General features: G+C 39.5%; 1 pseudogene; it reads right to left on the bottom strand.

The window, feature by feature from the left end:
- LOC121988701 overlaps positions 1-20,649 on the bottom strand; it is a 61,599-nt pseudogene extending 40,950 nt beyond the window's left edge.
- Between the last annotated feature and the right edge of the window lie 2,067 nt (positions 20,650-22,716).

Below are 22,716 nucleotides of genomic sequence, written 5' to 3'. Positions count from 1 at the left end.
TTCACCGTGAACACCCATCGACAACCAACCACTGACTTCCCAGGAGGTAGAGGAACGAGGTCCCAAGTCCCACTGCTCTGTAGGGCACTCATTTCATCAAGCATAGCCTGTTTTCATCCTGGATGGGCAAAGACATCACCTGCAGTCTTTGGAACAGAAACAGACGACAAGGAAGACAGACAATAATAATAGGATGGGGAAAGGCGATGATAGCTTAAAGAAACATAGTGAGGAGAAGGATTATGAGTGGAACACATACCCTTTCGAATTGCAATAGGAACATCAGAGTCAGGAGATGGGACCGGAGGAAACGACGAAGGACTTGGCTCCAAAGATGTGCCCACAGCAGTGTCAGTGTTGGTCGGCGGCAAAGCAGAACGAGGACGATGCTGATAAACCTGTAAAGGAGGAGACGAGGTCGGAGGTGATAGAGGCGCCTCCGGAGGATAAAAGATAGTCACTGGTGCAGGTGGAGAGGGAGAAACCTCGGCCTGTGAAGCGGAAGGACCAAAAAAAAAGAAACCGACTCAAAGAATGTGACATCAGCAGAGATGAAGTACCGACGAAGAGTAGGGGAATAACACTTGTACCCTTTCTGAGACCGTGGGTACCCAAGGAAGACACACTTATGAGACCGAGGAGATAGTTTGTCAATGCCGGGATCAAGTGCATGAGCAAAACAAATAGAACCAAAGACCCGAGGTGGTAGAGGATGAAGGGACTGATGTGGATAAAGTACCTGATGAGGAATTTTACCTTGGAGAGTGGATGAAAGCATGCGATTGATAACACGCAGTAAGTACGACATCACCCCAAAACTGATGAGGGACATGAGAATGGAGAAGAAGAGTCCGAGTGGTCTCAAGGAGATGACGATTCTTGCGTTCTGCAACCCTATTCTGTTGAGGGGTATGAGGGCAAGACGTGCGATGCAACACACCATGAGATGTCAAGAAGGTACGAAACTGAGTGGACAAATACTCGCGTGCATTATCACTTTGTAAAGTTCGAAGGGAAGTACGAAATTGAGTTTTTATTTCAAGGAAAAAGGATTCAAAAATAGAAAACAATTCTGAACGATCCTTCATTAGATATAACCATGTACAACGGGAAAAATCGTCTATAAAAGTAACAAAATACCTTGACCCCATTGTAGAAGAAACACGACTCGAACCCCAAATATCGTAATAAACCAAAGCAAAAGAGGGCATAGCCCGACTCAATACGAGGAGAAAAAGAACTACGAACATGCTTACCTAATTGACACTAACGCACAAGATAAAGACTCTAAGTGAGAAAGGCTAGGATGTAATTGTTTCAACTTATTAAGACCGATGTCCTAACCGAGCATGAATAAGAAGTGGAGACCCCCGAACCAACAAAAGAGTGTTGTTGAAGCCTATATAGGCGAGATTCACATCCGAAGCCAATCATCCTCCTCATCCTCCTCGAAGGAAACAGACGTGTTAGTAAAAGAAATGACACAATCAAGAGATCGTAAGTTGACTTATCGACAATAAATTAAAAGGAGCGCCGGAACATAAAGAACATTATGAATTGAAAGAAATGAAGAAGGATGAACAATACCAATACCCAGGATTGAGTTTGGGAACCATCGCCATAGTGACCATTGGTAAATTATCGGTAGTGAGAGAGGAAAAAGGAATTTATTACATGATATGATCGGTGGCCCGAATCAAGAACCCAAGGACCAAGAACGAGATATGCCAAAGAAGGAAGTACCAGTCGCAATGGTAGAGGAACCAAGCCCGCCGATCCTTAAACCATTTCAGAAAGTCGGTATAGAAAGGTGTGAAGTCGAATCGTGTCAACTGTGAAGTGGAAGTCAAGGAGCAATGTAACTCCGAATAACTGAAAGCAAGACGAGGACGCCCATGTAGACTCAAGATTTATCAATCGTGTGTCCCGGTCGGCAATGATCACACCAAGGGCGTCCTTTGCCACCCTTGCGAGGTAGAGGTCCTTTGTGTCGAGAGACCAATCGACGAGTCGACAGAATGTAAGAAGGCATCGTCAAGACTTTAGCGGGACACGAGAAGAGTCGCCTGTATTTTCTATGGTAGCTTCGGGGCTGCCCAGATCTGGTCACGGACATGAGAATAATCTGTAAGTGCACCATATAAAGCCAAAGACATAAAAAATTTCTTCCGATTTTCAAGCTCTTCAATATGATCGGCTGCAGGTGGGAGCAGTTCATTGAAGTCACAAAGAAGGCTAGAAACTGAACCCAGATAAGTTGGCATTGAATTCTTAATCTGATTGGCGTTGAGGATAATCATGAGATCTTCACAAACTTGATAGAGTCGCCGAGAGGTGTTTGTAAAGAGTTGTTGAGCTTGTGTCCAAACAGCTTTGCAGGTTTTGTGACTACGGAAGACATTCCTAAGAGATGAATGGATGGTGGCTCGGATAATACAACACAACTGAGCGTCAACCTTCTTCCACAGAAGACGATCGGCGTCTTGAACATCTTCTTCAGTTTGAGTAAGATGTGTCTCATACCCCTGTCCAACAAGCCAAAGTTCAATGTGAGATGCCCAGGAGATATAATTTTTACCATCCAACTGCTCGGAAGAGAGGGGTGCAGTAATATGGTTGGTAAAGATTGAGGTATCTGGCTTTGGGGTGCCAGATGTAGCCATGAATAGAACTGTGAACCAGACTGTGCTTGCTTCTGCCAGAAGTGCTTCTTCTGGCGTCAAGCGCTTGTTGGCTGCTGATGATAGAGCAGAAAGTTCTTGGCTGCTGATGACAGAGTAGAGCAGAAAGTTCTTGGCTGCTGATGACAGAGTAGAGCAGAAAGTTCTTGGCTGCTGATGACAGAGCAGAGCAGAAGTGTTATGTGCAACAGAAAACGGCAAAGGCTCCTCTCCCGCGAGGGATCAGGTCGAAGCGCAGCGCAATCGAACGCAGAGGCGGGGTTCGTGCTCAATCCTTGGTTGCGAGCCTCGAAGAGGATGACGAAGAGATCAAGGAAGAAGCGACGAAGATATGGTGGATACGAGGCTGAGCTCGGCGTCCACGAAACAGCAGGTCGTCACCGCTGGAAAACTCGCGCGGCAGAAAGAGACGGCGCTCGCTGCTGGAGAAAGGCCCGTCGCTGGAGGGCTGTCGCTCAAACCCTAGCCGCGAGAGAAGAAATGTCGCGAACCAGAGAGGGAGGGAGGCGGCGCGAGAGAAGAACGAGGAAGGAGCTGCCGTCGCGCAAACCCTAGCCGCGAGAGAAGAAATGTCGCGAACCAGAGAGGGAGGGAGGCGGGGCGAGGGAACAGGAATTCGGCGCGGGGTAGAGAAAAAAAAAAATTAGGGTTTTGGCTCTGATACCATGTTTAAAGCAAAACCTAAAATCTCGTGTCATAGGAACCCCGCGAGTTAGGCCTTTATATAGAAAAGAAGATATACACCAAAAGACTAAAATACCCTTTTACTTATTCTAACAAGTACCAATACTTCCAACTCAGGATAGAGTCTAACATCATCCCTCCCTTCCCTCCAGCAAACAATCAAACAAAGAAAAAAGTGCCCAACTCAAGAGGAATTTAATATCATCCCTCTCTCAAGCAATGCAGCTAACACTCATATTTGATAAGAGAAAAAAGAAAAGGCACGTATTTGCAAGAAAATAACATCTATTGATCCATGAACATATGCAGTCTGATACGTAGTTAATCAGTGTAGCTCAGTCCTAGGATCATTAAGATCTAAATATGTATTTCTCATTAACCTCAGATACAAGACGCACACACATACGCAAACACTTATTTACCATCGAAAAGAGGTAGCCTAATAATTGAGATTCTATATAAACACTTCCAATACTTCCAATAATTCCAACTTGGGCATGCATGCATGCATGCATATATACACACACATGTACATATATACATATGCATGTGTTGTGTATGCATATAGATATTCTAGTAAGAAAATCTTAAGTTGGCACCTTATTACCTGAGTTTGTGATCTTTAATAACTCTATTGTTCTGTCAACAACTGCCTCACAAATCATTTCAGGGGAGAAAACAGCACCAGGTGTTGATGTCTGTGGAGGTTTATAACAAGGGGCAACAAGGAGTACACGTCTCCACCAATCAGGCGAAGGAGTTGTACGAAGTGCATGTCTAAGACAACGCAAGGCTCTTTCCCAATCCAAACTTCCTTTTGGAATAGAGGCGGCAAGATCCTATAAAAAAACAAAAGCTTCAATTAGAATAAGAAACCAAAGTGAATCAAGAGATATGGAAGCAATTAGCCCACAAGTACAAAACAATTTTATTTTATTGACCTTGAACATAATTCATGAATTCAGAAAATAGGTGTCTAATTGCCAAGAATCACACTAATATTTCCATTCACATGTCTGCACAGAATGATCAATGCATCGTAGCATACTATATACCAAATGAGTACATATGGGTACAGAGTATCCTGGCCAGAACAGTGTCTTGAATTGCATAAGGACCTCAAAAATATTTTATTGATTCTATGTGATATCATTTGCATTGGTGTGAAGTGCATAGCTTCCTTGTGTTTTGTGATTTTTTAACTACTTTCAAACAATAACAACAACAACCAAACCTTATCCCACCAGATGGAGTCGGCTATATGAATCCCTTACACCATTGAGCTTTATCTCCTACTATATCATCATCTATATTTAAATAAATTTTATCTTATTTTATTGTTGCTAACCAAGTCTTTTTTAATCTTCCTCTTCCTCGTTTGATATGCGTGTTTGTCATAGTTTCACATCGTCTAACTGGAGCATTTATTGATCGTCTAATACATGGCCGTACATCTTAAACGTATCTATCGGAATTTTCCCTCAATAGATACAACTCCAACTTTCTCTTTAATGCTCTCATTTCTTATTTTGTCCATCCTCGTATATCCACGCATCCACCTTAACATCCTAATCTCTACAACTTTCATCTTCTGCTAATGTGCTCGAGTCATAGCCCAACATTCAGCTCCATATAATATAGTAGATCTAATAATTTTATAGAACTTTCCTTTAAGTTTTAGAGGTACTTTACGGTCACATAAAACACCGATACTCTCCTGCATTTCAACCATCCTACTTGTATTCTATGTAAGACATCTCTCTTAATCCCTTCATCATTTTGTAGAAATGATCATAAATATTTAAAGCTCTCGGTTCCGGTAACTCGTCATCTCCTATCTTAACAATTGTCTAATTACGTCTAATATTGCTAAACTTAAATTCCATATATTTTGTCTTTAATCTACTAAGCCTAAAACATTTCCCTTCTATTGTTTTCCGCTAAGATTCTAGTTTAGCATTTACTCCTTAACATGTTTCATCTACTAAAACAATATCATCTGCAAACAACAAGCACCACAATACTGTGTCTTAAATGTGCACAATGAGTTCGTCCATAATTATAAAAAAAAGATAGGGACTTATAGTTGATCATTGTTGTAACCTTATCTTTATAGGAAATGTTTCAGTTACTCCACTTGAAGTCTTTACTCTAATTGTTACATTCTCATACATATCCTTAATTAGTTCAATATATGTTATGCTAACACCTCTCTTTTCTAGAATTCTCCATATAATTTCTCTTGAAACTCTATCATAAGCTTTTTCTAAGTTAATAAATATAATGTATAGATCTTATTTTTGCTCCCGATATTTTTCAATTAATTATCTAAGAAGATGTATAGCTTCTATTATCGACCTTCCGGGCATGAACTCAAATTGATTTTTGGTCCCTGTAATCTCCTTAATCTTTTTTCTATTACCTTTTCGCAAAGTTTCATGGTATGACTCATTAGTTCAATACCCTTATAGTTTGCACAATTCTATACGTCTCTCTTGTACTTATATAAAGGAACTAGAGTACTTATCCTCCATTGATCAAATAATTTTTTCGTTTTCAAATATCATGTTAAATAATTTTGTAAGTCATTCAATATCTTGTTTCCCTAGGCACTTCGATACCTCTATCGGAATATCATCTGGTTGAACGGCTTTTCCATTGTGCATCTTATTTAAAATTTGTTCTACTTCTAAAGTTTGAATTCTATGATAAAAATTTAAATTTTCAATTACCTAAGTTAAGTTGGTTACCTACACCTTCATTAAAAAGTCACCGCTCTTTTGTTTCTCCGTCGTTTACTAGTGTCTTATTACATTCCTCTTTAATACATTTTATTTGGATAAGATCTCTTATCTTCCTTTCTCTCACTTTAGCTATAAATGTTTCTTTCCCCTTCTTTTGTATTAAATTTTTTATATCATCATTCAAAAGTTCATTCTTTGCTCTATTCACTACTTTCTTAGCTTCTTTCTTGACTATTATCTATTATTTTAAGTTTTCCTCGTTCTTACAAATATATAATTCCTTATAAACTATTTATTTTTCCTTCACTTTCTCTTGTACTTTCTCATTCCACCATCAAGATTCCTTACTTAGTGGTGCATGTCCCTTTGACTCACCGAGTATACTCTTAGCTATTATTTTCAACTTTGATACCATCTTATCTCATGTTGTATTAAAGTCACCGTATATTTCATCTAATGTTTGTACGTCTACCTTCTCCTTAAATATATTTTGTTTCCCATCCTTTAATTTCACCACTTAATTCTAGGAGTCGTATATATTTTCTTTCTATTGATACTATGTTTAAGGCGTATATCCAACACTACTAACCTATGTTAGGTAGTTAACATTTCTCCGGGGATAATTTTGTCATCTATATAAATCTTTCTATCCTTCTTTCTAACAATAAGAAAATCAATTTGCGATTTATTATTCCCACTTTTTGAACGTAACTAAGTGTTCTCTTTTCTTAAAAAATATATTAGCTAATATAAAGTCATATGCTATCGCAAAATCTAATATAATTTTCTTTTCCTTATTTCTCGTTCCAAACTCATAACTCCCATGTACCATCTCATATTCCTCATTTTTCACTCTGATATGCTCATTTAGATCACCTCATATTAAAATCATTTCATTTGGCAAAATGTTTTATAATATTTCATCTAAGTCATTCGAAAACCTTGATTTGGTAGCTTCATCTAATCCTACTTGCGGTGCATATACGCTAATTCTGTTCATAGTTTCTTTCGCCACTATTATTTTAAGAGCTATAATTTCATCCCATTTTCTAACTACTCTTGCAACTTCATCCTTTAACGAACTATCTACGACGATACCCACTCCATTTCTTACTTTACTCTTTCATATGTACCATAACTTAAAACCTGAATTCTCTATCATCTTTGTTGTCTCGCTTATCCATTTTATCTCTTATACACAAAATACTAATTCTTCTCCTAATCATTGTATATACTACCTCCATTGATTTATAGTAAGGGTTTCTATGCTCTATGTTTCAAATCTTAGATTATTAGTTTTCCTATATTTGTTTTTATCCAACCTATAGTGCGAGAACTCTTGCTTATTTAACACTACACAAGTTCTCATAAAGATGTAGCGGTACTTGCCGATACGTTATAGTCGGACCTGTAATGCGAACTCTTGCATATTTAGCACTACACCTGAATTTTAGAGATGTAGCGATCCTTGGTGAGATGTTGCAATCGAACCCTACAACCCGTTCAACAATCTAGCATTAGCACAATAGTTTAATAGATCCATTCATTGAATATTTGTCATAGTTTTAACGCTGGCTGACAACCTAACGCAACCCTCCTCCTATATCCAAGCTTGAGACCGATCATAATCGGTCGTCATGGGCGGAGTTTCAAGAAAACTCTTAAAAACTTTTTAAAAGTATAGATGTCTATTTCCAAACCTGAAATCAAGCTTCATTGTGGGACCTGGAAACTTAAGCATATTGTTTAAAGTAAAACCTAGAATCTCATCTTGGTTAAACCCCCATGAGTTAGGCCTTTATATAGGAAACAAATAGAACCAAAAGACTCAAATACCCTTTTACTTATTCTAACACTCCCCCTCAAGCTTGAGAATATAGATCATATATACCAAGCTTGTTACATATGTAGTCAATCCGGGGACCTCTAAGTGATTTAGTAAATATATCTGCTAGCTGATCATTTGAGTTGACAAAACTAGTAGATATTTCTCCGGATATGACTTTCTCTCTGACAATGATCAACTTCAATATGCTTTGTTCTCTCATGGAAGACTGGATTTGAGGCAATATGCATAGCGACTTGGTTGTCACATATGAGTGACATTTGTAACCTCTCCAAACCTTAGTTCCTGAAGCAACTGTTTTAACCATATAAGCTCTTGACTAGCAATAGCCATAGCTCGATATTCCGCCTGACCGGATCTTGCCACAACATTTTGCTTCGCTTTTCAAGAAATAAGATTACCTCAAATATATCAAAATCCGTGGACCTTCATCGAGGGAGATCCCGCCTAACTGCGTCGTGAATATCCTACGACTTGATGATGTCCTTTGTCTTCATATAAAGACCCTTTCCGGTGCTCCACGATATATCGAACAATGCAGTCATCGTCCCAATGTTCTTTCGTGGAGAGCTAAGAACCGACTTACTACACTCACGCAAATGAGATATCCGGACGAGTAACTAAGGTAGCTTAGTTTCCTACCAATCGCCTGTACTGTTCGAAAGGCCCCCGATTTGGTAGGAGCTTGACATTAGGATCCATGGGATTGTCATTTCTTTGAGTTTAACATTCCTGTTTCTTCCAGAATATCCATTGCATACTTCCTTTGGGATATAATAATCCCATTTTTAGACTGTGTCACTTCTATCCCTAGAAAGTATTTGAGTTTGCCAAGATCTTTTGTCTGGAAATGTTTAAAAAGATGTTGTTTTACTTGTGAAATTCCAAGATGATCATTACCTGTGATGACAATATCATCAACATAAACCACTACATAAATGCAACCAGTAGATGAATGACGATAAAAAACAGAATGATCAGCCTCGCTTCGAGTCATGCCAAACTGTTGAATTATGGTACTAAATCTACTGAACCATGCTCTGGGTGACTGCTTGAGACCATATAAAGATTTCCGCAAGCGACATACAAGACCAGAAGACTCCCCCTGAGCAACAAAACACGGAGGTTGCTAGACTTCCTCGAGCAGGTCACCATGCAAGAATGCATTTTTGATGTCCAAATGTCGAATCACAACAATGGACAGGAAGAGGCGCACAGAAGACATCTTGGCAACAGGAGAAAAAGTGTCCCCATAATTCAATCCAAAGATCTGAGTATAGCCTTTAACGACAAAGCGAGCTTTAAGCTGGTCAACCGTATCGTCTGAACCAACTTTCACCGTATACACCCATCGACAACCAACAACTGACTTCCCAGGTGGTAGAGGAACGAGGTCCCAAGTCCCACTGCGCTGCAAGGCACACATTTCATCAAGCATAGCCTATTTCCATCCTGCATGGGCAAAGGCATCACCTGTAATCTTTGGAAGAGAGATAGACGACAAGGAAGAAAGACAAGAAAAGTAGGAAGGAGTAAGACGATGATAAGGAAATATAATGAGGAGAAGGATTATGAGTGGAACGCATACCTTTACGAAGTGCAATGGAAATATCAAACTCAGGAGACGGGACCGGAGGAAGAGGCGAAGGACTTGGCTCTAATGGTGTGTCTATGGCAGTGTCAATGATGGACGGCGGCAAAGCAAGGGGAGGACGACACCGATAAACCTGCGAAGGAGGAGATAGGGCTGGAGGTGATAGAGACGCCCCCGGAGGATAAAAGACGATCACTGGTGCAGGCAGAGAAGGAGAGAACTCGGATGGAGATGCGTGAGGCACAAAAAAGGGAACCGAATCAAAGAACGTTATATCAGCAGAGATAAGTACCGATGGAGAGTAGGGAATAACACTTATACCCTTTCTGAGACCGGGGGTATCCAAGGAAGACACACTTATAAGACCGGGGAAAGAGTTTGTCGATGCCAGGATCAAGAGCATGAACAAAACAAATAGAACCAAAGACCCGAGGTGGTAGAGGATGAAGGGACTGATGTGGATAAAGTACCTGATGAGGTATTTTACCCTGGAGAGTGGATGAAGGCATGCGATTGATGAGATAACACGCAGTAAGTACGGCATCACCCCAAAACTGATGAGGGACATGAGAATGGAGAAGAAGAGTCCGAGTGGTTTCAAGGAGATGACGATTCTTGCGTTCTGCAACCCTATTCTGTTGAGGGGTATGAGGGCAAGATGTGCGATGCAGCACACCATGAGATGTCAAGAAGGTACGAAACTGAGTAGACAAATACTCGTGTGCATTATCACTTTGCAAAGTTCGAAGGGAAGTACCAAATTGAGTTTTTATTTCAAGGAAAAAGGATTCAAAAATAGAAAACAACTCTGAACGATCCTTCATTAGATATAACCATGTACAACGGGAAAAATCGTCTATAAAAGTAACAAAATATCTTGATCCCATTGTAGAAGAAACACGACTCGGACCCCAAACATCAGAATGAACCAAATAAAAGGGAGACATAGCCCGACTCTCAATACGAGGAGAAAAAGAACTACGAACATGCTTACCTAATTGACACGACGCACAAGATAAAGACTCTAAGTGAGAAAGACTAGGATGTAACTGTTTCAACTTATTAAGACCTGGATGTTCCAACTGAACATGAAAAAGAAGTGGAGATGCCGCCGCCGAACCAACAAAAGAGGGTTGGTGAAGTCGATATAGGCCATGAGATTCACATCCGAAGCCAATCATCCTCTCCCTACTCCGGTCCTGTAGGGAAACAGACGTGTTAGTAAAAGAAATGACACAATCAAGAGATCGAGTAAGTTGACTTATTGACAATAAATTAAAAGGAGCGCCGGGAACATAAAGAACATTATGAACTGAAAGAGATGAAGAAGGATGAACAATACCAATACCCTGGGATTGAGTTTGGGAACCATTGGCCATGGTGACCATTGGTAAATTACCAGAAGTAGTGAGAGAGGAAAAAAGGGATTTATTACCAGTGATATGATCGGTGGCCCCAGAATCAAGAACCCAAGGACCCGAAGAACGAGATATGCCAGCAAAGGAAGTACCAGCGTCTGCAATGGTAGCAGTGGAGCCTGAAGCCTGTCGATCCTCAAACCATTTCAGAAAGTCAGTATATGAAGGTGTTGAAGTCGAATCAGGTGTTAACTGTGAAGTGGAAGCTGAAGGAGCAGAACTCTGAACAATCTGAGCAGCACGAGGAGGACGACCATGTAGACTCCAGCGTTTATCAATCGTGTGTTGGTCACACCAAGGGCGTCCTTTGCCACCCTTGCGAGGTGGAGGTCCTTTGTGTCGAGAGACCAAAGCTGACGAGTCGACAGGAACAAAAGAAGGTATCGTCAAGACTTTGGCCGGGACACGGAGAAGAGTCGCCCAGGTATTTTCCATGGTAGCTTCTGTGGGGCTGCCCAGGATCTGGTCACGGACATGAGAATAATCTGTGGGCAGACCATATAAAGCCAAAGACATAAAAAATTTCTTCCGATTTTCAAGCTCTTCAACAGGATCGGCCGCAGGTGGGAGCAGTTCATTGAAGTCACAAAGAAGGCTAGAAACTGAACCCAGATAATTTGACATTGAATCCTTAATCTGATTGGCGCTGAGGATAGTCATGAGATCTTCACAAACTTGATAGAGTCGTCGAGAGGTGTTTGTAAAGAGTTGTTGAGCTTGCGTCCAAACAGCTTTGCAGGTTTTGTGAGTACGGAAGACATTCCTAAGAGATGAATGGATGGTGGCTCGGATAATACAACACAACTGAGCGTCAACCTTCTTCCACAGAGGACGATCGGCGTCTCGAATATCTTCTTCAGTTTGAGTGAGATGTGTCTCATATCCTTGTCCAACAAGCCAAAGTTCAATGTGAGATGCCCAGGAGATATAATTTTTACCATCCAACTGCTCGGAAGAAAGGGGTGCAGTAATATGGTTGGTAAAGATTGAGGTATCTGGTTTTGGAGCGCCAGATGTAGCCATGAATAGAACTGTGGACTGTGCTTGCTTCTTCTGCCCAATCGGATGAATCCTTAATCTGACTTCAAATCAGGCGACTGTGGGTTCGTGTCCCACCGGGCGTGCCACTGGAAAACTCGCAGCACCGGGCGTGCCACTGGAAAACTCGCAGCAGGGTAACGTGAGATGCGGAAGCTTCTTCGGAGATGCCCTACTCCAGCAGGAACTCTTCGAAGCTTGCTGATGGATGGGAAGGAATTGGAACGCCACCAATTCTTCCCCTGCCGGCGAAGAGTTGAGCTTGAACAGGGAACGTCGCCGCTGGAGAGGAAGGCTCGGCAGAAAGAGACGGCGCGGATAGAGAAAAGAAATTAGGGTTTTAACTTGGCTCTGATACCATGTTTAAAGTAAAACCTAGAATCTCATCTTGGTTAAACCCCCATGAGTTAGGCCTTTATATAGGAAACAAATAGAACCAAAAGACTCAAATACCCTTTTACTTATTCTAACACATATCAAAGAGAGTACCATTCAGCCAAGTGGAGCTAAATGGAGGAGGTCAATCTTCTTTCCAATTCAGATCCCCTCAAAGCCAGAAGTGAGGGACTGACATTGGTACCATGGAAAAGTCCAAGGAAATTTAACAAAACACAAATGTCTAGGCATTTAAGTGGGCACCATGTGATACTTATATATATTCTAAGAAAGTTTCACTTAATCATGTGGTACTAAAGGAGGTGACTCTTTCTATTCTTTTGACTAGTATTGAATTTCAAAATGAATGGAATGAGTATGCAGGCATTTCCATCCTCGGCCTCTTCATCCATTTCCTTTATACTTGTGTTCAACACTTCTCAATGAGTTGACAGCAGCTGTTCTTACTGATCTGAAGATTTTTAGAAGTATATGTTGTTGATTTCAGTAATTTGGCACTACAATTCCAAGTTACCTTCTGCGAGAATCTTGGACGTGTGTAATTAACTTACCATTCCTTCAACATTACTCTATAAATAGCACTCCACTCAAGGAAAGTTTAATGAATTATTTCATCTATAGAAGTCATTGAAGTTAGAATGATAGCTTTCGACTTTCAAATATTACATAAACTAGACATTAGAAATTCATAGTCGGGTAGATTTAACAATACAACTAATCATCTTTTTAGTTCATAGTTTTGGACAACTAAGATACAGACACTAGTATAACAACAATGAGAATTTGGGGATTGAAATCCAATCGGCCTCCCATGTTTCTGCCGAAATAATTCAAGATCCAGGGATTGTGACGAGTGAGCAACATCCACACTTGACGGAAGGTTAAGCAGACAAGCACTGGTACAAGGATCTAATGATTTTGCTGATCAATCTGGGTCTCCACTGGGAAAGGAGCTGGCTGTCCATCATCAGAAACCAAATACATTGGGCGGCAAGAAGAGTATTGTACAGAGGAATGATGGCTCGATGTGTCCTAAGATAATTGAGAATGCAAAGGTGTTAATCGCTGCAGAAAATACAATGAACACTCATCGTCCAAATCCGGCAGTACCAAAGCTGGTGAGTCAAGTTAATGAACAACCAGTTGTGGAGATAGGTGTGGGAGTTGCTTCTCATCAGGTTGTTCAAAAGGGTAAGGAGGCTCTCATATAGGATAATGATCCACCTTTGCAAGGGGATAACGGGAAATGGTAGGTCCAGTATCAGAGGAGAAGCTACAAAAGACAAAACCAGATTCCTATGGTGCAACAAAATAGGCTGCTGGAAAATGTTACTGGCCTCCCTGTTACAGAGTGAAGTCAGAAAACATATCTTCCAGTTACTCGCAGCGAAGGAAAGGCCCTAGCGAGTGTGGTTAAAGTAAGGGAGGATGAGAGACCGAGGATCGTGGCTGGCTCATCACGTCGGCCTGATACACAGCAGAGACTAGAACAAACAGCAGCACCGGCTAATACAAATACAGGGCTGCAGCATACACATACCTCTGGACGGCTTAAGCCGTTTAAGGCCGCATGAAGATCGGTTCTTGAAACATTCGAGGCCTTAACAAAGGCCTTAAGCAAAAGGGGGTGGAGTCCCTCTTTTGCAGTGTGAAGTAATGTATATTGGGTGTGTTGGAGACAAAACTATTGGATGAGGGATATCAAAAGTTGAAGTTATGCCAGTTCCAACATCTACAAGTGAAACAACAAGACAACCAAGGGAGTAGGAGCTGTATACTACTAATTTGGGATGACCAGAGGATTGATTTGGAGGAGATGGAGTGGCATGAGAAATTTGTTCACTGTCAGGTCCGTCGCAGGACATCTCATAAGCTCATTGTGGTCACGTTTATGTATGGTCAGATTACCATGGTGGGGAGGAAGGTGTTGAGGAAAAGGCTTCAGCACATTATGCAGATATGGGAATGCCATGGTTGGTCTTTGGGGATTTCAATTCTTACTTTGAGGACAAGTGGGGAGGGTTACCGGTCACTCAACATTGCATTGCAAACTTTTAGAATTTTGTGAACCTTGCTGGATTGGAGGATTTATCGTATATGGCTGCAGATACACATCGACAAATGGTAATATATGTAGCAAACTAGATCGAGCGCTTATTAATAGAAAATGGTTAGAGGCTGAGTAAACTCAGAGCTTCACAGAATTTACACCTCCTAGATGTTTATTAGAACACTCAACGTGTTTGAACTCTATCTTGGGTGGAAGAATCCAAATTCAGAAGCCATTCAGATTCTTCCATATGTGAAACCAACATGATTTGTTCTCGCAACTAGTAGAAACGAAATGGGTGGTACAAGCAACAATTAGAACGTACCAACAAACAACGCTCTCACATATCTTAAAGACTCTAAAACCGGATTTGAAGAGGCCAAACACCGAGCATTATCAACATATATCTGTCCGAGTTGCGGCTACCCAAGCACGCCTAGAGGAGGCGCAAAGTGATGGTTTATTGCATGGTCATATGACAAAGGATTACAAGGAGTTACAGCAAACTGCAGCTCATGTAAGTGTTGCAGAACACTCTTTCTCTATGCAATGTGCAAAGATTGACTACTTCAAGCAAGTGGACCAGAATTCTACCTTTTTTAAATGCTCTGGTAAAGCATAATAATAAGCGTAATGAGATCATTGCAGTGGAGAAGCCGGATGGTAATCTTATAGAAGCATTTGGGGAGGTGGTCAAGGTTTTCACGGAACACTTCCACCGACAACTCGGAGAGAGTGTTGACTGCACAATAGATTTTCATCACTCTTGCATGACATTCAGCCAGCATGTTCTAATGGACCGGCATGATGCTTTGGAGCAACTTCCTACAACAGAGAAGATAAAATAGGCGCCATTTGATATTGGAGATCAGAGAGCTCCAGGCTCAGATGAGTATAGCTCTAAATTCTTCAAGCACTCTTGGGACATTAAGTGGCTGAACTTCAATACTGCGGTTATGGAGTTTTTTACTCCTGGGAGATTACTACGGAGATGGAATCATACTTTGATTGCGTTTGTCCCGAAATCTACCCACGCTAGCAAGGTGACAGATTATAGATCGATCTCCTGTTGTACGATATTCTACAAGGTCATCTCTAAGATATTGGCTTCGAGATTGTCCGAGGTAGTAGGAGGGATACTTCATCAATACAACTTTTGTATAGGGACGTCTCATTACATATAATATCCACCTGGTACAAGAGCTCTTCCGAAGATATAACAGGAAACATATCTCCCCTAGATGCATTATGAAGGTTGACCTTCAAAAGACCTTTAACTCAGTTCAGTGGGAGTTTCTACGTGAGGCACTTATTGATTTACAATTTCCTACAAAGTTTATATCCTAGATAATGGAGTGTGTAACCACTACATCATCACTCTGGTGATTAACAAGGTCTTTTGGATTCTTTAGATGGGCGAGAGGGCTATGACACGGGGACCCTCACTCTCCTTACTTATTTGATATTTGTGTGGAGATCCTTGGGTGACAGATATGCATGGTCAGTTCAAATTTCAAATTTCATCCTCGGTGTGGTCATCTTAGATTGGTGCACTTGGCGTATACGAATGACATTAATATTTAGTCGGGGGATGAGGCATTAGTGGGAGCATTATCTTCTTGTTTGCAGATGTTTCGTGACCGCAAGACTTCAGGTTAATCATCGAAAGTCGAACTCCTATCTAGCTAGAGTGGATAACTCAACGCGCATGCGGCTTCTTTCTCTTACGGGCTCCCGGGAGGCAACTATGCCCTTTCGATATTTGGGGATACCATTTGTTGTTGAGCATCTACAAATATTGGATTACGGCCCACTTCTTGCGAATTAATTATTGGTCGAAGGAGACACTTTCTTATGCAGGAAAGGCGCAACTCATCACCTCAGTGTTATAAGGAGTGGAGTGTTGTTGGCTCTATATACTTCCTATCCCCCTTTTATTATAGACGACATTTATAGCATATGCAGGTCTTTTATGTGAACGTCCAAACACCCCCCGGTGTCTTGGGCAATATGTGCAGGCCAAGGAAGGGGGATTGGGATTCCGTGACTTGAAAGCTTGGAACCTTGTCTTACTGGCAAAGATACTTTGGCGGATACAGGCAAAGGAAGATGCTCTTTGGATCAAGTGGGTGCATCATACATATTTGAGGTATCCTTACAATTACTGGATTGTCGATAGGTGCTATGCAGAGGTTGGCAAATTGGTTTGACCAAGACGGAGGTGTAGCTAGGCTTATGACTTCTTTAGGCATCCTAGTCCTAAGAAGCCTTGAGTGAGAACAATGTGGAAGCCCTACATCCAGTCGAGTCATGCAGTTACGCTTTGATGTTGGCTCAGAGGCAAATTCCCACCCGAGACAGACTCGACTACTTGGAGGATCAGTATTGTGTCTTTTGTATGCAGGAGATGGAGTCACAGGAGCATTTGTTCTTTGGGTGCCCTCCTGTAGAAATCTTATATGGAGGGTCAAAGAGTGGCTATATATGAGGCAAGAGATGTCTACCTACTAGTGGATGCTATGAGTCTTTGGGCGTGTCTTCAGAGGAGGTCATCTCTTGACTAAAGCCAAACACCTTGCTATGTCGGTTTTGATACATTTTGTATAGAGATCTAGAAACAATTGCATCCTTGATGAGAGATAGTTGGAGAGTGAAAAATTTTAGAAATATACAAATCCATGTTTACCAGACTTTGGGAGTGTTTTCTGATATGACATTATGGCGGACATGAGACGCTATTGATTTCTAACTATCGTGCCTTGGTCTTGCTTTGATATATATATATATATATTACTTATCCAAAAAACAATGAGAAATTTGGGATACATATGTAGTTAGTAGCAGAAATAATATGAATTATTTGTGGCCAAATAGTTACAGCCATGATAGACATAATACAACAGTATATACGCCTTCAAATTTTAAAGGCAACTGATAAATTGCAAAATTAACCAATCAAAGCTAGGGGAAAGAGATTAAGCATACAAAAAAAAATAACAATATATATATATATATATATATATATATATATGGCATGATACTAATGATATCGCTCTATGTGACTATATGAGGGCTTCATGATGGCATAAATAGAGGGAGCTCACCAAAATACTCGTAGGGCATAAATTCTTGAAGTGGGAGTTGCGAAATGAGAAAAAGAAAAACTAACCACTTGTATTAATCTACTTTCAGTCTCAAGTAAGTTAAGAAGACAATATGATTAAGATAAAGGAAATAAAAATTTATTAACAAGCATGTCTAATATCAATAATTTAATCCTATGAACAGAATTTTTGCTTACCTCTCCATGCAATGGTTCTCCTAAAACACCAGGGTAAGTGATGGGAGAATAACGGGCATTGGCCAATGATTCACCCGTTAAACTTGGATAGGATTGTGTCAAGAACCTATGAGTAGCAAATGTAGGGCAATGAAGGTGCTGGTCCAACATCTGCATATGCATTGCAACCATATCCCTTCTTCTATGTATTTCCAGAATGATGCTAAACATTGCCTCATCATCAGGCATATTGTCCATAAACTGCAAGCTGCTACGGATAAGCTCATAGAAGGGAATACGGCACTTATCTTCATCAACCAACACCCACACAACATCCAGACATGTGTGCCTCCACTCGTGCAAAGGTCTTTCAGGCTTCCAGGTCTTCTTGTTATCACTTTCCTCTGAAACTACAGACCTTTGATCCCAATTAACCAACCAATTAAGCATATGAGTAAATACTTCTGCATGGGTTATTGGTTTTAGGCTAAAATCTAGGCCGGCTAGAATAATTCTGCATGAGAACTGACGGAGCGAACCAATAGCATTGCCCTTTACTATATGACTGGACCTAGTCAAACCATGATGCCTAGAGACAGAAAGTTCCGATGGCTTAATTGGTGATAGAGTTGTGCCAGCAGATTGATCAGTAGTAGATTGAGCTGGTGAACTGACACCATGCATAGTTGGCAATGGGGATGCTGGATTAGAAGCGTGTATGTTTGAAGCATTTGACATAGTGATATTAGATGATGATGAAACATGTAGGTTTGATGCATTTGGCATAGATGATGACGAAATAATCAAAGGTGATGATAGCCCAACAGGAGTTGTGGGAGCCACCTGCCCAAATGTTGCCTCAGCAGAGGAAACTGCTGAGAGGAGTGAAAGAAGGAACGTATCCCATTTCAAATAACCTCTGCTGCACAAGCTTCTTATTGCAAAAAGGAGAAATTCTGATTGTGGTGCATGACTGCTGCACTGCACAATGAAAGATATAAGAACTGCTTCAGTGGTTGTACGCAGTTGCTCCAGATCCTGAAGTATCATATCATAAACAGTTAGCTAGTAATGATTATCATGGCAGCAATAACGTTGAAGATCCCAAGAAATTCTTATACATACTGAAAATTGTCCTTGTAATTGCTCAAAATCCAATATAAATTGTTCGTCGCGACGTGGAAGCTCCCCATGAGAAGCAATAATCCTTTTCTGAAGTTTGGTCCTATCACAGACATAAATGCAAATGAATAAGTTCGATACTAAATGGTCCAAACAAACACCATATCGTAACTACAACCAAGATTGCTTTGACTGCTAGTCTATTTCAGGAAAGGTTTTAAGGTGGAAAAGGAAGAAAACAAGATTCAATGAGTTACCAAGAAAATCAGGTGGCTAGCCTAATGTGTATTAGCAACAAACTTGGGTTGTGTATTTGAAAGGGATGGAAAAGGATGGAAGGGGAGACACAAAATTGGTTTTGTTTGGATGAAGAGAAGGGGAAGAAGAAAAGAAGTAAGAAAGCACAAATTTCCCTAATATCCTCTCCTCCATGGATGCCAAACTCGAGTTGTGTCACCCAACTCTGAACACAAACAGGATGTTGATTGTTCGATGCCCATAAGCATTCTCATGGCACAACACCCAACCACAAGATCAATGTCAGGTTCGGATGCGATCTTGTCACCCAATGTAGAATGCAATTTTGTCGCTGATGTTGAGCACAAGTTCATCTTCGAGTATGAATGAAAATGGGTAACTTTGTCTTCTACACTTTTCATCCACCCAACTTTGTAGGTGTATGCCGAAATTAACCAAATTCAATCCACAAAAAGCATCTTGCATCCCTATCCACAGCAAAAATTTGAAGTACTCTAAGGAAAAGATCTCAAACTCAGCCCTTTCCCTCCCCATGTATCCAAATGCAAAGGCTCTTACTGATAAGCACAATCAATAAGATCAATAAAAAGTATGCTTCTAACATTCTAGCAATTTCCCCTTGATCATGCAAAACCCTAGTTCAAAACCAGCAATTGTCTAGCTCAATAGCTCAGATAAAGCTTGCTTCAATTTGATTCTAGTGGATTTACGACCGTGTTACCTGTGCTAATTTCTTTCTTCACAAAATCCTTTTATAGGACAACAGCTTTACTCAGCTGATAAATATCTTAAGTTCCTAATTAAAAGCAAGATGCCACTAAAGGTTCTAGGGTGGAACAAAGGGAGAAAACAAGATTCAAGGAATTGTGAAAAAATAAAACCTTTGGAATAACCAGCATGTAATGTGTATTGACGCAAAATTTATTGATGCCAGCAAATAGCATAATCAATAATCATTGAAAGGTAAGCTACTAGAATGCTAGCAGATCCTCAAAACCGTCAATTTGTATTGCCCAATAGCTCAGATATAACTTTCTTCATTGCGATTCATGGTTGACATCAAATCGCTTTACTTCTGCTAATTATTTCTGTATGAAATCCTTTACAGGACAACAGCTCCACTTATTGATACATAACTGGCCCTCTAATTACTTAAATAATAGTAAAGCCCTAAACCCTTTCGGATGTCCTAATTTCAATCCACTTAAATTTACCGAAAGATTCCCATAAATGTTGATAAAAATCACATTCTAGTACTTACGGAGTCTCGCGAGAGGCGTCGTCCAATCTCTGCCGGGTGCTCCTCTGCAAGAAAAAGTTACCGTCAAAGGGAAGGGAATCATGGATCGAATTTAGGCAAACTAGCGGAGGAAGAGGGGGGAATAGGTTACGCCGAGATAGAGGTTGAAGAGATCGACTACGGCGGCGCGGGAAGGGTGGAGTTGGATAGCCCGCGCGGGGCGCTGGTTCACCTCCATCGTCTACTGTAGCTGAGAGCGAGCGAGCTCGTTCCTCCCGATGCTTCTCCTCCCGTTCTCCGCGTGGGAGTGACGCTAAAAATAAAAATGGACAGTTGCATTTTAGGCCTCCTATTTTCGTTTTTTACCCGAAAATATCATTTACTTCCTTTTAGAATAATTTAGGGGCTAAATAACTTTAAATCCCTTTATGTTTTCCTTCCAAAAGTAGTTTGTCTCTCTATATTTAAAAAATGACACTTAGTCCCCCTATATTTTAAAGAAAAAAGACAAAAAATAATAATAAATGACCAAAATAAGCCTTACTTTGTTATTTAAATGTTAAATTATGGCTAAATAACTTTAAGTCCCTTTTATTTTTCATCCAAAAGTAGTTTTCCCTGTATTTAAAAAATGACACTTAGCCCCCTATGTTTTAAAAAAAAAAAGAAAAAATAGTAAATGATCAAAATAACTCCTTTACTATTCTAAATGTTAAAATTATTCTAACTGAAACGTCCTTATTCAAGGTAACCTTAGATTTTTAGAAAAAAAGAAAAGTAAAAATAAAAAATCTCACATAATCATTGAAAGCTTAATCTTAACCAAACTTGATTGATATATTGGTCAAAATTTTCACTTGTTCCTAAAAAAACTCTCACAAAATTTTTTCTGGTGCATGTATAAAATTTGTGAGAGTTTTTTTAAGAACAAGTGAAATTTTTGACCTATATATAAATCAGGTTTGATTAAAATTAAACTTTCAATGATTATGTGAGATTTTTTATTTTTTACTTTTCTTTTTGTCTAAAAATCTAAGGTTATCTTAAATAAGGATATTTCAGTTAGAATAATTTTAACATTTAGAATAGTAAAGGAGTTATTTTGGTCATTTACTATTTTTTTTCTTTTTTTCTTTAAAACATAGGGGGCTAAGTGTCATTTTTTCAATACAAGAAGGAAACTACTTTTGGATGAAAAATAAAAGGGGCTTAAAGTTATTTAGCCATAATTTTAACATTTAAATAAAAGTAAGGGTTATTTTAGTCATTTATTATTTTTCCTTTTTCCTTTAAAATATAGGAGGGCTAAGTGTCATTTTTTAAATATAGAAGGGTAAACTACTTTTGGATGGAAAACACAGGGAGGTTAAAAATTATTTAGCCTATAATTTAATAATTTAACAGTAGATTACTAAACACCCTTAAATAGATAGAGTGGTGTAAAATGGAAAAATATAATAATTCATCCAACATCAATTAAATTAAATTAAATTAAATTAAATTAATTATCTATTATAGCACTTCTCTTTATATGATTGATAGAGAATTTAACACCATCACTAATTTCTTAAATGTCGACATCGCAATGCTTTTATGAATAAATCAGCTACATTATCATTAGAATAAATATATTAGACATTAATATCACTTTTTTTTCTAAAGTTTATGTGTATAGAAGAATTTTTGTGAAATAGACTTTATTATATCCCCTTTAATATACCCTCTCTTTAATTATTATTAGTATGCATGATTCTTAAATATGTAGCGTTATGGATCTCAATCGTATGTATTCTCGACTTATTTCATGCATTGCAATGATTTTAGAGTGATTTAATGATGTCGTTGTTAAAGTTTATTTTGCTAACTTCCATGATATAACAGTGTCTCCTTGTATAAACATAATATGTTTAGGATCTAACTTTATATGGATCTAAAAGATAACCTACATCTGCGTATCCTATTAAAGATAAATTTGATCTTATTGAATAAAATAATCTCATGTATGTTGTACCACGAAGGTAACAAAATATATGTTTTATACCATTCCAATGATTTAGGTTGGAAAAGAGCTATATCTTGCTAGAAAGTTAATAGAAAATGCAATATTTGTACGACTACAATTGGTGAAATATGATAATGCATCAATTGCACTAAGATACGGTACTTCTGAACCAAGGATAATTTCTCCATATTCAAGTGGATGAAAAAGATCTTTCTTAGTATCAAGTGATTGAGCAACCATTGGTAAAGGCAATAGATGTGTTTTATCCATATAGAAGTGTTTTAGTAATCTTTTTGTCTATGAGGATTGATGAACAAATATTCCTTTTGGTAAATGTTCAATTTGCAATCTAAGATAAAATTT

Source organism: Zingiber officinale, chromosome 6B (assembly GCF_018446385.1).
Source record: "Zingiber officinale cultivar Zhangliang chromosome 6B, Zo_v1.1, whole genome shotgun sequence".
In the NCBI taxonomy this organism is placed as follows: Eukaryota; Viridiplantae; Streptophyta; class Magnoliopsida; order Zingiberales; family Zingiberaceae; genus Zingiber; species Zingiber officinale.
The sequence above is the reverse complement of the archived record's forward strand: the minus strand, read 5'-3'. Positions and strand labels throughout refer to the sequence as shown.